Genomic DNA, 15,915 nt, shown 5'->3' on the forward strand with positions numbered 1-15,915 from the left:
CATTGTCACCACAGTTTCCTGATTAACTTTGTCACCACAGTTTCCTGATTAACTTTGTCACCACAGTTCCCTGATTAACTTTGTCACCACTGTGAGTTCCCTGATTAACTTTGTCACTAGGAAATCTACTCACAACAGGCACATACCCTATAAAAGCCTTCAGAACAAGCATCATTTTTTAATCTGAGGCATTCTAGTCAAAAACAGCTATTTTCTTTAACTTAACTAGTTAGTGTGTTTAATTAAATCTAACAATCATGCATACTATCGCTGTGTTCCGTTGCGATATATATATATAACCTTGAACGGTTGAAAACGGCGTTAAACACCAAATAAAGAAAGAAAAGAAATCGCTGTGTTGCTTTTTTTCATGATTTGTTTTGGGCTAGTAACATTTCTGGCAGAAAGTTACTAGCCCGGCTGACCAGTTAGAATCTTGAGATTTGGCTTTCCCTGTAAGCTTGAGGTCAACAGATTGACTATGTTTTTAAAATCGCTTGACGCGCCTTGCATTTTGTTTGTTTTTGTTTTTGCAGCAGTACCTTGGACAATGAACACTCAGGGACCATCAACACCTTGTACTGTGAACACTCAGTGATTGTCCATGCCTTGACCAGTGAACAGTCCTGACTGCATGTCAACACCTTAAACAGCGAACAGTCAGGGACCATGTCTTCTAACTACAGCATGGAGGAAGGAGACTCAGCCATTGTTTCAGACGTGAAAATAGAGATTGATGTTGCTGAAGAGACACAACATTGTTGGCACATTCCTGATCCTAGTGCACACGGTAAGGCCAATGAAAGATCTTAGGTTATTTCTCGCGAGGTAAAATTGCAAAAACAAGGAAAAAGAATAAAAGTTCTTGGAACATGATTAGAAAGGACAAGACAATGATTAGTAGTACGGTTTTTCAGAATAAGAGTCTGTAAAATCACAAAGATTCCTTCACATACCTTTAGTGTTGCTAGCCAAACAAAACTGTATGCGGCTTGCCAATGCGCATCTCCTACCAAACTGTAATTAACATTTTGCGTGAACAGGGTCTTGGATTCACGGCTGTGTGCGGTATGCCAACATGGACCCACATACCATCTTTTACAATCTTCTTCCGTAATCAAGGATGGCCAAATCCATCTCTCGGTTGCCAGTGTTTACTTTTGAACTTCATTTTTAAAAGCGGAATAAACACTGCACATGCAGAAACTTCTGGCATCTGCAAACTCGCCCACATGTTCTGGGCTCCCATCTCAGACTCTTTTTCATTCTTCGTTCAGGCTGTTTCCACTTTCATTTCTGATTCCAAAGACGCATTTTTTATTATTATGGTGAAACCCACATAAAATAGTACATGGGACTTCTACTAAATCGTAGTCCACAATATCGCGAATTCGGCAAAATATCGCGTAGACCTCTAACTTGGACCCCCCAAAAAACAGGACCAACCTTTTAAAAAAGCAAAAACATTTTTGTTTGTTGTTTTTGTTGTCTGCTGTGCCGGTTTTGCTTTGTGAAGAAGCACGTTTTATAATTCTCTCATGGACTTGTACTCAAGCTTTACACCACATCGCACATCACACGACAACCCCTTAGGCAGCATGGTTAGTGGGTGGCCATCCTTTATTGGCAGCAGTGTCTGCTGTGCAGTGAAGCATGCTGATTTAGTACTTGTGTCAGAGACTGCAGAGTGGACAGTGTACTAACCTTCTCTTTTCAACTTTATCTCTAGTGCCCACCCAACCCCCTCCTCTTCCTCCCTCCCTTTTATGGTTCATCGTGTTCTTAGCGGTGGTGGACGAGACTGCAGAGAGAGGTGCTCCACAGTCTCTCTTAGTAGCAATCCCTCCTCCTTTACATTACACTGGCAATCCCTCCTCCTTTACATTACACTGGCAATCCCTCCTTTACATTACACTGGCAATCCCTCCTCCTTTACATTACACTAGCAATCCCTCCTCCTTTACATTACACTGGCAATCCCTCCTCCTTTACATTACACTGGCAATCCCTCCTTTACATTACACTGGCAATCCCTCCTTCTTTACATTACACTGACAATCCCTCCTCCTTTACATTACACTGGCAATCCCTCCTTTACATTACACTGGCAATCCCTCCTTTACATTACACTGGCAATCCCTCCTTTACATTACACTGGCAATCCCTCCTCCTTTACATTACACTGGCAATCCCTCCTCCTTTACATTACACTGGCAATCCCTCCTCCTTTACATTACACTGGCAATCCCTCCTTTACATTACACTAGCAATCCCTCCTCCTTTACATTACACTGGCAATCCCTCCTCCTTTACATTACACTGGCAATCCCTCCTTTACATTACACTAGCAATCCCTCCTCCTTTACATTACACTGGCAATCCCTCCTCCTTTACATTACACTGGCAATCCCTCCTTTACATTACACTGGCAATCCCTCCTTTACATTACACTGGCAATCCCCCCTCCTTTACATTACACTAGCAATCCCTCCTCCTTTACATTACACTGGCAATCCCTCCTCCTTTACATTACACTGGCAATCCCTCCTCCTTTACATTACACTGGCAATCCCTCCTCCTTTACATTACACTGGCAATCCTTCCTCCTTTACATTACACTGGCAATCCCTCCTTTACATTACACTGGCAATCCCTCCTTTACATTACACTGGCAATCCCTCCTCCTTTACATTACACTGGCAATCCCTCCTCCTTTACATTACACTAGCAATCCCTCCTCCTTTACATTACACTGGTAATCCCTCCTCCTTTACATTACACTGGCAATCCCTCCTCCTTTACATTACACTGGCAATCCCTCCTCCTTTACATTACACTGGCAATCCCTCCTTTATATTACACTGGCAATCCCTCCTTTACATTACACTGGCAATCCCTCCTCCTTTACATTACACTGGCAATCCCTCCTCCTTTACATTACACTGGCAATCCCTCCTCCTTTACATTACACTGGCAATCCCTCCTTTACATTACACTAGCAATCCCTCCTCGTTTACATTACACTGGCAATCCCTCCTCCTTTACATTACACTGGCAATCCCTCCTTTACATTACACTAGCAATCCCTCCTCCTTTACATTACACTGGCAATCCCTCCTCCTTTACATTACACTGGCAATCCCTCCTTTACATTACACTGGCAATCCCTCCTTTACATTACACTGGCAATCCCTCCTCCTTTACATTGCACTAGCAATCCCTCCTCCTTTACATTACACTGGCAATCCCTCCTCCTTTACATTACACTGGCAATCCCTCCTCCTTTACATTACACTGGCAATCCATCCTCCTTTACATTACACTGGCAATCCCTCCTCCTTTACATTACACTGGCAATCCCTCCTTTATATTACACTGGCAATCCCTCCTTTACATTACACTGGCAATCCCTCCTCCTTTACATTACACTGGCAATCCCTCCTCCTTTACATTACACTGGCAATCCCTCCTCCTTTACATTACACTGGCAATCCCTCCTCCTTTACATTACACTAGCAATCCCTCCTCCTTTACATTACACTGGTAATCCCTCCTCCTTTACATTACACTGGCAATCCCTCCTCCTTTACATTACACTAGCAATCCCTCCTCCTTTACATTACACTGGCAATCCCTCCTCCTTTACATTACACTGGCAATCCCTCCTCCTTTACATTACACTGGCAATCCCTCCTCCTTTACATTACACTAGCAATCCCTCCTCCTTTACATTACACTGGCAAATATGCTGTACAATATTTTGCCCTTGTTTTTGGACTGGGTTGTCAATTGCAGAGCGTAAGAATGAGCAGGGGTGGGACTTTTTCGCGGATTTCCGCGGACACAACTTACGAATTCCGCTGGAGTGATCTATTTTTCCGTGTCCCATTTCATCACAGAATCTGTAACTTTTTGACTGAATGATATGGAGAGAAGTGAAGATGGAACAGAACACTGGAGGCTTGAGAGTTAAATTGTGCTGACTTAAAACTCCTGATAACTAATGGTAATTTTGACATTAAATGCAAATTTGAATCATACTATTGCCAGTATTGGATTATGGATACGATGGTTCATTACGTAAATATGCACCATTACAATGTTACCATTGTTGTGTGAAAGTGTGTTTGTTGTTTGGTTGGGGTTTGGGGTTGTTTTTTTGTTTTTTTTTGGGGGGGGGGGGAGGGGAGGGGAGTGAGAAGAATGTCTTTTTTACCTGATCCAAACGAGTTGAATGTTAGTCTCAGATTGCACAGATTCTAATGTACCATTTAAAAAAAAGGATTTCCTCTTTTTTTCAACACAAGGGAGTCCCACCCCTGATGAGTGTTTTTGTTCTTCTTGTACAACACGAAGAAAAACTCGGACAGTTTTTATCAAAATCAAATTCATGTTCACATGTCTTCTTCTTGTCGTTCGCTGTTAGATCGTCAGTCCGGACTGCAGGGCGAAACGTGCTGTCCTCTCTGGGGCCGTATAGCTTCTTTTGTAGCGCTGTCTCCTGACATGGAGCCCGGCGCTGCACCTGCCTGGCGGGACTTCACAGGGCGAGCACCATCGCGTGCATTTCGGACTGTCGAAATTTCATTTTGCGTTTTTGCGTGGATCTGTGGTTGGTTAAGGTGCGCCTGTTGGCCCAGATCCTCCGACTTCAGCCCTTAGGTTTCTTTTGGGGTTACCCCGCCCTTAGTTCCTGGCTCAAAAACCTAACCCTGGGAACACATGGGGGATTTCTTACCGGGGTTCCCACCCCGGGGCTAGAGCTTTTAATGCGGCTCTTACCCGCATGGTGTAACCGTCATCGGACACGTAGGGCATTTATAGGGTAGTCAGTGCCATCTGCCAACCCATCCCGTCCTGGTAGAGACACCGCTAGTTGGTCCGGGACTGCTTATTCTATATTCGCAGCTGGGCCCCATATCTGGGGGCCGTTCCCTATCCGCCACCTGGGGACCCGCCGGGTTGAGGATAGTCACCCCCCTACTGAATTGGAAGTAGTCTGTTCCCGGATGTTCACATGTCAAAACCAATACATTCCGCCGGATATATTGCAATCTCAAATCTTTGAACCCTAAAGACCGCGGTATAGTGGAAGCCTACTGTATCTTGAAAAGTGATGTTGAAAAAAAGGACACAAGCAAACAGCATGAGAAAGAAACAAGTCGCGTAAGGCGAAAATACAACATTTAGTCAAGTAGCTGTCGAACTCACAGAATGAAACTGAACGCAATGCAACGCAGCAAGACCGTATACTCGTAGCATCGTCAGTCCACTGCTCACGGCAAAGGCAATGAAATTGACAAGAAGAGCGGGGTAGTAGTTGCGCTGAGAATGATAGCACGCTTTTCTGTACCTCTCTTCGTTTTAACTTTCTGAGCGTGTTTTTAATCCATATCATATCTATATGTTTTTGGAATCAGGAACCGACAAGGAATAAGGTGAAAGTGTTTTTAAATTGATTTCGACAAATTAATTTTGATAATAATTTTTATATATTTAATTTTTGAGTCACTTGAGAAAAAGTGACTCTATGTAATCGGTCAGTGTTAGTCTGTCCGGCCGGCCGGCCGTCCGGCCGTCCGTAGACACCACCTTAACGTTGGACTTTTCTCGGAAACTATCAAAGCGATCGGGCTCATATTTTGTTTAGTCGTGACCTCCAATGACCTCTACACTTTAACGATGGTTTCGTTGACCTTTGACCTTTTTCAAGGTCACAGGTCAGCGTCAAAGGAAAAATTAGACATTTTATATCTTTGACAAAGTTCATCGGATGTGATTGAAACTTTGTAGGATTATTCTTTACATCAAAGTATTTACATCTGTAGCCTTTTACGAACGTTATCAGAAAAACAAGGAAGATAACTAGCCTTTTCTGTTCGGCAACACACAACTTAACGTTGGGCTTTTCTCGGAAACTATAAAAGTGACCGGGCTCAAATTTTATGTGAACGTGACTCATTGTGTTGTGAATAGCAATTTCTTCCTGTCCATCTGATGCCTCATATAATATTCAGAACTGCGAAAGTGACTCGATCGAGCGTTTGCTCTTCTTGTTAATTCGAATATAACATATGTATATGTTTTTGAAATCAAGAAATGATGGAGAATAAGATGAACGTAAATTTGGATCGTTTTATAAAAAAAATATTTTTTTTACAATTTTCAGATTTTTAATGACCAAAGTCATTACATGTAATTAATTTTTAAGCCACCAAGCTGAAATGCAATACCGAAGTCCGGGCTTCGTCGAAGATTACTTGACCAAAATTTCAACCAATTTGGTTGAAAAATGACAGTGCCGCCTCAACTTTCACGAAAAGCCGGATATGACGTCATCAAAGACATTTATCAAAAACATGAAAAAAGATCTGAGGATATCATACCCAGGAACTCTCATGTCAAATTTCATAAAGATCGGTCCAGTAGTTTAGTCTGAATCGCTCTACACACACACAGACACACACACATACACCACGACCCTCGTCTCGATTCCCCCCTCTATGTTAAAACATTTAGTCAAAACTTGACTAAATGTAAAAAAGATCAACTATTTACAGAACATTGACGAGTGATTGCCAATATTTGAGACGAACGTGGTATGTTTGAGTTGGATGGGAAGATGTTGGTGGTACATATTTATTTTGTTCAAAATTCTGAAGAAAACAGGAACAGAAAAAAGGCAATTTGGTTTGGAACAATATTGCTAAATTTGGAACAGGTCAAGTCGCGCAAAATAAAGATTGTAAATTGCAACTTGTGTCAGTGAAAAACGGTGCATAGAAGCCTGGGACAAGACTCTGAGCTCTGTCCAGTTGCCGATCGTACGTACCATCGCTAATTTAGTGTGTATAAATATATTTGTTATCATTATCACGAGTTTTCATTCACAAGCACCTGGGAAATAAATCTCATGTTCCCCAGGCAATAAATCCCCGGTTACCATAGTTGCAGGAAGCAGGTTATACACGGATAATCGAAAGCAAACCCAATAGAAACGCTCGGGGATTCTTCGGCTCTTTTCATTGGTGTTTCCCCAGACCTAAACAGACGACAGTCGACACGACACTGCTTTGCAAAGTTCCAAAAACGAACTGGCAAACTGGCAAAAGTAAACAAAAACAAAACTACTTCATGAAAGGTCACGTTCATTCATCAAAAGCAAATGAAACCTAGCGATATATTTTGTCTTCTTACAGAGTCATGGAGTGCGTGTATCTGTGTTTCGATACACAGACGTTCGTGTTTCACGAACGTCAAGTGCAAGTAAAACGACCCCAGACACACACATTTTGACCCGTGCACAAGACTTTGTATCGATAAACGAAGCACAACTAAGAAACAATAATAAAAGCAAAGAAAATAGCAACAAGATATGCAAACATCTAACAAAGCCGAGCAAGCAGAATGACAGGTCTATAATGAAAAACAAAGAGGTACTGAGTCGGAAACAAGATCGTGATTCTTTCCTTCGCTGCACGACACAAATCTTCTGTGACCTTTGACCAAACGTAGCTTCCACATTCGATCACTCAGCTTAATATTTACAACAGAAAGCCGAGGGGGTGGAATACCGAGATGAACCTACAGAACTGTGCATCCTCAAACCTGACATATTCATCCCAACATTTAATGAACTCAAAAACACTGAAAGTTGCTTTCACACGCCAGCTTTGATTGCCAGTGGTTATCAAACCGGGACTCATGTGGTTATCAGCATGGAACCCGTGTTTCAAAGCATGGCTCCCTGGGTTAATTGTGAGAAAATGAAAGTTTTACGCCCTCACGGCAAAGCCATTAGGGGCATGTTACACGGGAAAACCCGGCTTTGTATAAAAATACAAAATAAAAATGGGGGGGGGGATGTAGACAGCTGGCTGCCTCCCGCAGTGGGGCACTGCGGTTATGAAATTAAAAGCCCCTCCTGTTTTTGGAACCGCAGGAGCTTTCTAGTTTGCTGTTAGGTAGATTTTTGGTTCCTCTTTCCTGTCATGCTCTCTTTTTCTTCATGAATTCTTTTCCTTTTTCTGCCTTCTTGCTCATTCACCTGTATTTTTTCCAAAAATCTCTTCTCTTGCCGCTTGTCTCGCGATTCATGTATAGTTTAATCTGTTAGTGTTCTGATGTAAGTCCAGCAGTAGATAGGTTAAGCCTATTTTAACATACTGGAAACTGGTAATCTTCCAGTAGGTATTAATTTAGTTTTACTAAAGCCTGCTGGGACACAAGTAATGGGTTAGTGCATTTGTAAACAGGAATCGCTTGACAAGTGGCCCCCTTCATCCCCCCCTTCCTCGTCCTGATATGGCTCTGCGTAGTCGGCTGGACGTTAAGCAACAAATAAACAAAAAGCTGGCTGCCGGCTGCTAGAGGAGACCTGAAATGGGCTAGGGACCGGGTTGGGTCGTCTTGGGTCAGTGCTGAAATGGTTACTTTTTTGGCTGTTGGCCGAACGGACACCCGGGCTTCATATTTTTGCATGCATGTATTCGTGTTTCCAAGGCCTGAGGCTTTCGCTGTGACCCTGGGATCCTTATCGTGCGCATGCGTGCACACGGGGGCGCTCGGACACCGAGGAGAGTCTGCACAAAGTTGACTCTGGGACACACATCCCGCGCCGAACTTGGGGGTTGAACCCACGCTGATAGTAACAACCGGTTTTAAAGCCAGCGCCTCTACCGACCGGGCAAACTCCCCTCCCCCCCCCAATTTGTTGGGGTCAAGAAGTTCCATGGAGGGCGGGGGGTATGGAGTACCACATAGTGTTTTGCTCAGAACATTCCCACCCAAGCAGAGCCGCGCTATGGGTACGCATTACCGTGAAGCTGGCAGTCAGTGCTACCAAATGTCGTCTGTGTCTACCACTCGGTGGTGACTTAATGTGGGTCTATGTAAGCAGATGCCAGCGCAAGCAATCTGATGCAGAGTCAGGAGGCGGTTTGGTACAAGAGAACCTTAGAGGCCACAGCCTCGGCCGTCTAAGGGATCTGTGTGTCTGGAGGCACATTTGGTTTCTGAGGTTCAAGCGGAGCTGTTGCCTCTGCTCCCAAGTTCCCGTGTCTGGAGGCGTTTTTGGTATGGTAGCAAACCTGTAGGTTGGGGCCTCTGCCTTTCAGGATGCCAGGACTGCAAAATGTGTGTCTTGGGACACATTTAGCTTAAGATTCCAGAAGTGGATCTGTGCTGTGCTGGGTCTGCTGCAAGCACACTAGAACCAGCTCGCAACAGTTGAGATGAACAAGTTGGTGACCAAGACCATCATCGGTTTCTCTCCGAGTGATGGGTGTGGGCGGAGAAAGTCTCCCAGACTGAGAGCATTCTCCCTTCTGTAGCGGATGAGACTAGACATCTCTTCCTTGAGAGTGTCACAACCTTCAAACACGTGTGTGAGGTGTCCAGTCTTGCCACACTGACAGACTACCTTGTCCCAGTAGATGCGGCTGCTGACCGTGCGCAAGCGACGCAACAGGCTCATGGGTCTCGGGGGGAGTGGGAGGTGGTGCCCTTTCCTATTGTAGGGGAGGTGTATCCATCCTCTCTCTTCACATGTTTGTGACAGTGTCTGCTCTCTTTCCTCTCTTTTTAGCTTGGCTAGCAGCAGTTTGGCTTCCTGGCAGGAGAGCCGAATGTCTGTCACTGGCATGGTTGACATAGCCGCTGCTTTTGCTGCTCTGTCCGCCATTTCATTTCCCCGGATTCCTGTGTGGGATGGCAGCCACATGAGGGAAAAGTCTGTTCCTTTTGTCATAATTTGGTGGGCTAAGAAATGAATTTCAGTTTGCATCTCTCCTCTGTTCTTGGTGCCATGTGCAAGTGCTTGCAACGAGGATTTTGAGTCCGTAAGGATGACCACCCCCAGGGGTGGGGTTGGCAGATCGTTTATCAGTGTGCAGGCCATGTAGATAGCAAATAACTCTGCAGAGAAGATGCTGATCCCCTTGTTTAGCTTGTATTTTCGTGTTATACCAAGTCCAGGAATCGACAAGGCACACCCAGCCTCCCCTGACTGCAGGATCGAACCATCTGTGAAGACCTGTAGGTGGTGGGTTGATTGTGCACTTATTTTCTCATATGAAACAAAAGTCGATATGCCCCCCCTCGGACCGACAAAAAAGCTGGTCTGTCAACAACCCATCAAGCATCTTATAACGCGTGAAAATTATTCATACTATCACTCTTTTGTGGTTTGTTTGTCTGTTATTTATCGGGCTTGCGAATTTTTAGCCAGCTTGTGACTTTTTTGGAGTTATTCGCCCGGCTGGTGAGTTAAATTTGTGAGATTTGGCCATCCCTGGTAATCACACACAATGTCTTGACGTAAAGTACACACAATGTCTTGATGTAAAGTGCCCAAAACAGAAAGAATTCTCCCTCTCGCCGAGACTAATAAACTTCCATGCAGGCTTTTGACGTAATTAGTTCATGTGTGGGACCTGATGTGACTGGTCAATGGCGTCTCTCTCCTTTCCGGAGGCAGTCCAAAAGTGATTCTTACAATAAAATTGCAGTTTTTGACTCTTTGCATACCCCCCGCGGGTTAGGGGGAAGAATTTACCCGATGCTCCCCAGCATGTCGTAAGAGGCGACTAACGGATTCTGTTTCTCCTTTTACCCTTGTTAAGCGTTTCTTGTATAGAATATAGTCAATGTTTGTAAAGATTTTAGTCAAGCAGTATGTAAGAAATGTTAAGTCCTTTGTACTGGAAACTTGCATTCTCCCAGTAAGGTCATATATTGTACTACGTTGCAAGCCCCTGGAGCAATTTTTTGATTAGTGCTTTTGTGAACAAGAAACAATTAACAAGTGGCTCTATCCCATCTCCCCCCTTTCCCCATCGCGATATAACCTTGAACGGTTGAAAACGACGTTAAACACCAAATAAAGAAAGAAAGAAAGACTCTTTGCATGAAGTCAGTGAAACTTGGTATTTTTTCAAACGGATATCTGCCTGAGGCATGACTGAAAGCCTTAGGGGCTCAATGCACCTGGACATGGCAGGTCCAGTAACTGTCACACCCTTTCGTTTAAACACTCACCGCTTGAGAACATCCCAGGTGCCCTACGTAAAGAGCGAGCAATTTTGACAGAATTCATTTTGCGGATTGTCTGATCAGCCAATCGGACGGTGTGTTTTGGCACTGGATCTAACAGTTTTAAAATCTAAATAATAAATTGACAGCTTGTTACATAAACATTCTTACATCATAAAAGAATTTTTTTTTATCAAGACAAGATCAGTACAATTCGAAGTTTTGAAAGTTTAAAAAAAGAAAAGCCCGGAAGCAGGGTCACGCAAGGTCGTGGTTCTCGTAGCAGACAACGGTTATGCCTATCGCCAGTTCCTCTGAACAGTCAAAAGCCATCGCTAGAATTCGTGTGAATTGCAGCCGTTTGTTGCGTTTAGATTCAGAGGTACATAATAACGTGCTATTGCAGATAAGCTTTCAGCAAGTCGCATTCAAATCACAAACTGACGACTACATTGTGGAAAAAAGGAAACTGGATCACACGGGTTCACGATGGCTCAGGGGTAAGATAAACAACGCAAAAATGAATTCTTTTAAAATTGCTCGCTCTTTACGGAGGGCACCTAGGATGTTCTCAAGCGGTGAGTGTTGAATGAAAGGGTGTTTGTACTGTGTGTAAAAGTCTGACAGTGTCTGTGATAGTTTACGGGAGGCTTACTGTGCCTTTAACTGTCGTAAAAATCAACAGACTGCATTGCGAGTGCTGTACTCAGAAAGAGGCATTTTCCTTAGGAACAGAGTGGTAAGCAAAACTTAAAATAGCAACTGACTGCCAATTAAATTACATATTCTTACTCCGAATCAAGCATTGACACAGTCTGAGATGCAACAGGTTTGAAATACGCTACCCCTCAAAACTTTAAGGGAAGCAAGTACCCACCAAAAAAGTGCTGCAATAGTGCGTTGGTAAGTGCGCTAGTCCATGGGGGTTATCTCCCCTCTGCTCTGTGTGACGTCACTACTGCTCCACAGCACGTGGTCTGGTCATTTTCAGTGAGAGCTCACGGTCGCAAATATTTTCGCTCTGATGTGGCATTGTTTTGGCCGCCATCTTTGGTTTGTCAGTATGGCTGACAGTGACAAAGCTAAACGCTGTGCAAAAGCCGAGGTCAAGGGTAATTAAGGGCACTCCCAAGCCCAAGTCTTCTTCTAAGAAATTACCGGAGGTTGTTGTTGTTGTTTCAGACGTAGTTAATAGCACATCTTTTTCAGTCCCAATATCTTCGCCAAATGAACTAAGCGTCCCCATCGGGACTTCGTCTATTTTGCCCTCTGCTTCCCAACATGAGTCCAGTGCTCTTGTGGTGAATTTAATTAGTTCTCTCATTCCAGAGATTCGTGACCTTGCATGTTCTTGCCGAGATGCAGAGGGCGACGCCGTCTACCAACTCCACTCTCCCCCCTGCTGTTGGGGATAGGAGTTCTCTAGCGTCTCTGAGGATGCCGGCGGCCATGATCCTTCCTCCGGTGCTCCGTCTCCTGCTTTCGGTTCCGCCAGTGCTGCTCGCACTTCCGGTTCCACTGACCTGTCTTACTGTTCTCGTGAAACGCCAAGACACTCTCTTTTGAGAGATAGATCACTTCCTGGCCGGCCTCTACCGTCTCCCACCTCAGGGCGGAGTTTGGATACGCTCCTCTCCTCGGAGACACGGCCAGTGCAGGTTCACTACCTGTCAGGTTTGTCTGCCCCTTCTCTCTCTGACGTTCGCCAGCATGGGTTCTCAGGAGTTTTGGGGCAGAGTCAGCAGCCAGTCATGGCACCTACGCTTCCGGTTCCGTACGGAACGACAGGTCCTCCCGCTTGAGCACCCGTTGAGGTCTCGGCGGTGTTGGTCCTTGGACTGGCCTACGGGCACCCTGGCTTCCGACCGCAGTCTGTGCAGCAGTCGTTCCAGCCTCTGGCTGCCTCGTCTGCTGCACTTCCGGTTCTGACCGGAAATTTCGGCCACTGACCTGTCTTACTGTTCTCGTGAAACGCCAAGACACCCTCTTTTGAGAGATAGGTCACTTCCTGGCCGGCCTCTACCGTCTCCCACCTCAGGGCGGAGTTAGGATACGCTCGTCTCCTCGGCGACACGGCCAGTGCAGGTTCACTACCTGCCAGGTTTGTCTGCCCCTTCTCTCTTTGACGATCGCCAGCATGGGTTCTCAGGAGTTTTGGGGCAGAGCCAGCAGCCATCCATGGCAGCTGCGCTTCCAGTTTCAACAGGAATGACAGGTCCTCCCGCTAGAGCACCCGTTGAGGTCTTAGCGGCGTTGGACCTCGGACTGGCCTTCGGGCACCCCGACTTGCATTCTGGCCGCAGTCTGTGCAGCAGTCGTTCCAGCCTCTGGCTGCTTAGTCTGCTGCACTTCTGGTTTCGACCAGAAATTCCGTTCTTTTCACTGGCGGTACTTGAGTACCTCATGGAGTTTGGAACAACGGCTGGCCTACGGGCATCACGGCTTCTGGCCGCAGTCTGTTTAACAGTCGTTTCGTCCGTTCGTGGCGAGACAAATGCACTTCCTGTCCCTGTGGCTTCGGATTTCGACTCTTCCTCCCTTCACCCTCAGCCTCGTTCCATCTTATGTGAGAGGTCGCATATTCGTCGAAACTGGAAGTTATTTCCTTAGGTTTCGGTTTTAAGACATTTTCTATGATTCTTCAATGTAGAAGTCTAGAAAATGCCGGAATTAGGCTCGACATTTTCTCCTGCCTCTAGCCAGCGAGCAAGAGACACGTCTTTTGTCTCTGGTTCATTACGAACAATTTAGCAGCTACCTCATGGAGGACCTGCACGGTTGGCCTCGTGGTAAGGCGTCCGCCCCGTGATCGGGAGGTCCCCCCGCGGGTTAGGGGGAAGAATTTACCCGATGCTCCCCAGCATGTCGTAAGAGGCGACTAACGGATTCTGTTTCTCCTTTTACTCTTGTTAAGTGTTTCTTGTATAGAATATAGTCAATGTTTGTAAAGATTTTAGTCAAGCAGTATGTAAGAAATGTTAAGTCCTTTGTACTGGAAACTTGCATTCTCCCAGTAAGGTAATATATTGTATTACGTTGCAAGCCCCTGGAACAATTTTTTGATTAGTGCTTTTGTGAACAAGAAACAATTAACAAGTGGCTCTATGCCATCCCCCCCCCCCCCCCCCCCCCTTTTTCCCCGTCGCGATATAATCTTGAACGGTTGAAAACGACGTTAAACACCAAATAAAGAAAGAAAAGAAAACAAAGAATGAAAGTGATCGGGAGGTCGTGGGTTCGAACCCCGGCCGGGTCATACCTAAGACTTTAAAATTGGCAATTTAGTGGCTGCTCCGCCTGGCGTCTGGCATTATGGGGTTAGTGCTAGGACTGGTTGGTCCGGTGTCAGAATAATGTGACTGGGTGAGACATGAAGCCTGTGCTGCGACTTCTGTCTTGTGTGTGGCGCACGTTATATGTCAAAGCAGCACCGCGCCCTGATATGGCCCTTCGTGGTCGGCTGGGCGTTAAGCAAACAAACAAACAAATACTCCTGGTCGGCTGGAACTCCCTTTGTTCGATCCGAAAGGCAGACGCACATGTTTTTGTTCGTTGTTCACACTGATACTAGCTTCACTACTCTCGTTTTCTATTGAAGACAAGGTTTGTCTTCTTCTTTTGATCTTTCACAGCTCTCTTTTTAGAGTTATGACTGTCTTCCTGGATTCGCTGATTGCAAGAAGTTTAACACTTCTTTCGTTCGTCAGGAGCAAGACAGAGTCAGCGAGGTTGACGCTCTTTCCGGTCGTCCGGGAGATGTAACACACGAAGCTTACATCAATTTCACTCAGGTTTAGACCAGACTTTCTGGCTTTTATCTAACCAGACCAATACCCACCGGTCACCAGTTAACATACTGGAAACTGGTAATCTTCCAGTAGGTATTAATTTAGTTTTACTAAAGCCTGCTGGGACACAAGTAATGGGTTAGTGCATTTGTAAACAGGAATCGCTTGACAAGTGGTCCCCTTCATCCCCCCCTTCCTCGTCCTGATATGGCTCTGCGTAGTCGGCTGGACGTTAAGCAACAAATAAACAAACAAACAAACCGGTCACCAGAGTGCAACCGCTCAGTAGGTTTTTTAGCCAGGCGACTCAGACTGTCTTGCGTGCAACTGCTAAATTCAACAATGTTGCTCTTTATATCCTTTAACATGAAAACGGGACAAGGATATTTATCTAAATTGACCCTATCCAGGTGGGTTTTTTACTATCATTAGGCAAATCTATGAGTGGTGAGAAACAAAAGACGGGGGGGGGGGCAGTCAGCCCTTCCTCCAGCACCTACAAGAGTGCACGATTCTAGAATTTGGGCATCGCCTCTAGCAGTCCTCAGTTCAGGAGGACTCTACGGTGTTCTATGAACAGCTTTTTGGAAGTCGGACGACGTTTCATCAATTTTGAGAAACGTCGCCGGAACTAGACAGGACATCTCCCGTTCAATGCCCGCCTTGTGGCAGCAGGAGCGGGTCAAGTCCACTTCAGAGTATATCAATAGGTTCCCACCGCCTTGTTGAAGCTATCTGCTTATATGTGATTCGGAGTAAGAATATGAATTTAATAGAAAATATTGATAATAAATTTTCATTTGATTAATATACTTACCCGAATCACAAAGTTAATTCCCTCCCACTAACCCCGCATTATAGTTTCTATGTATTCTATAAAGTCGTATGACTAGACCACGTGCTGTGGAGCGGTAGTGACGTCACACAGGCCAGAGGGGAGAAAACCCCCATGGACTAGCGCACTTACAAACGCACTATTGCAGCCCTTTTTTGGTGGGGTTGCCTCCCTTAAAGTTTTGACGGGTAGCGTATTTCAGACATGTTGCATTTCAGACTGTGTCAATGCTTATATGTGATTCGGGTAAGTATATTAATC

The 15,915-nt window shown here is 45.2% G+C and overlaps 1 long non-coding RNA gene across 2 annotated transcripts in view; it reads left to right on the forward strand.

Moving 5' to 3' along the window:
• The window catches only part of LOC138975255 (uncharacterized), a 20,618-nt gene continuing 4,703 nt past the window's right edge, over positions 1-15,915 (forward strand). For both annotated transcript variants that reach the window (XR_011458578.1, XR_011458579.1), the window contains exon 1: positions 1-790. This is a non-coding gene — a long non-coding RNA (uncharacterized lncRNA). The remainder of the gene's footprint in view (positions 791-15,915) is intronic.

This window comes from Littorina saxatilis, linkage group LG9 (genome assembly GCF_037325665.1).
Source record: "Littorina saxatilis isolate snail1 linkage group LG9, US_GU_Lsax_2.0, whole genome shotgun sequence".
In the NCBI taxonomy this organism is placed as follows: domain Eukaryota; kingdom Metazoa; phylum Mollusca; class Gastropoda; order Littorinimorpha; family Littorinidae; genus Littorina; species Littorina saxatilis.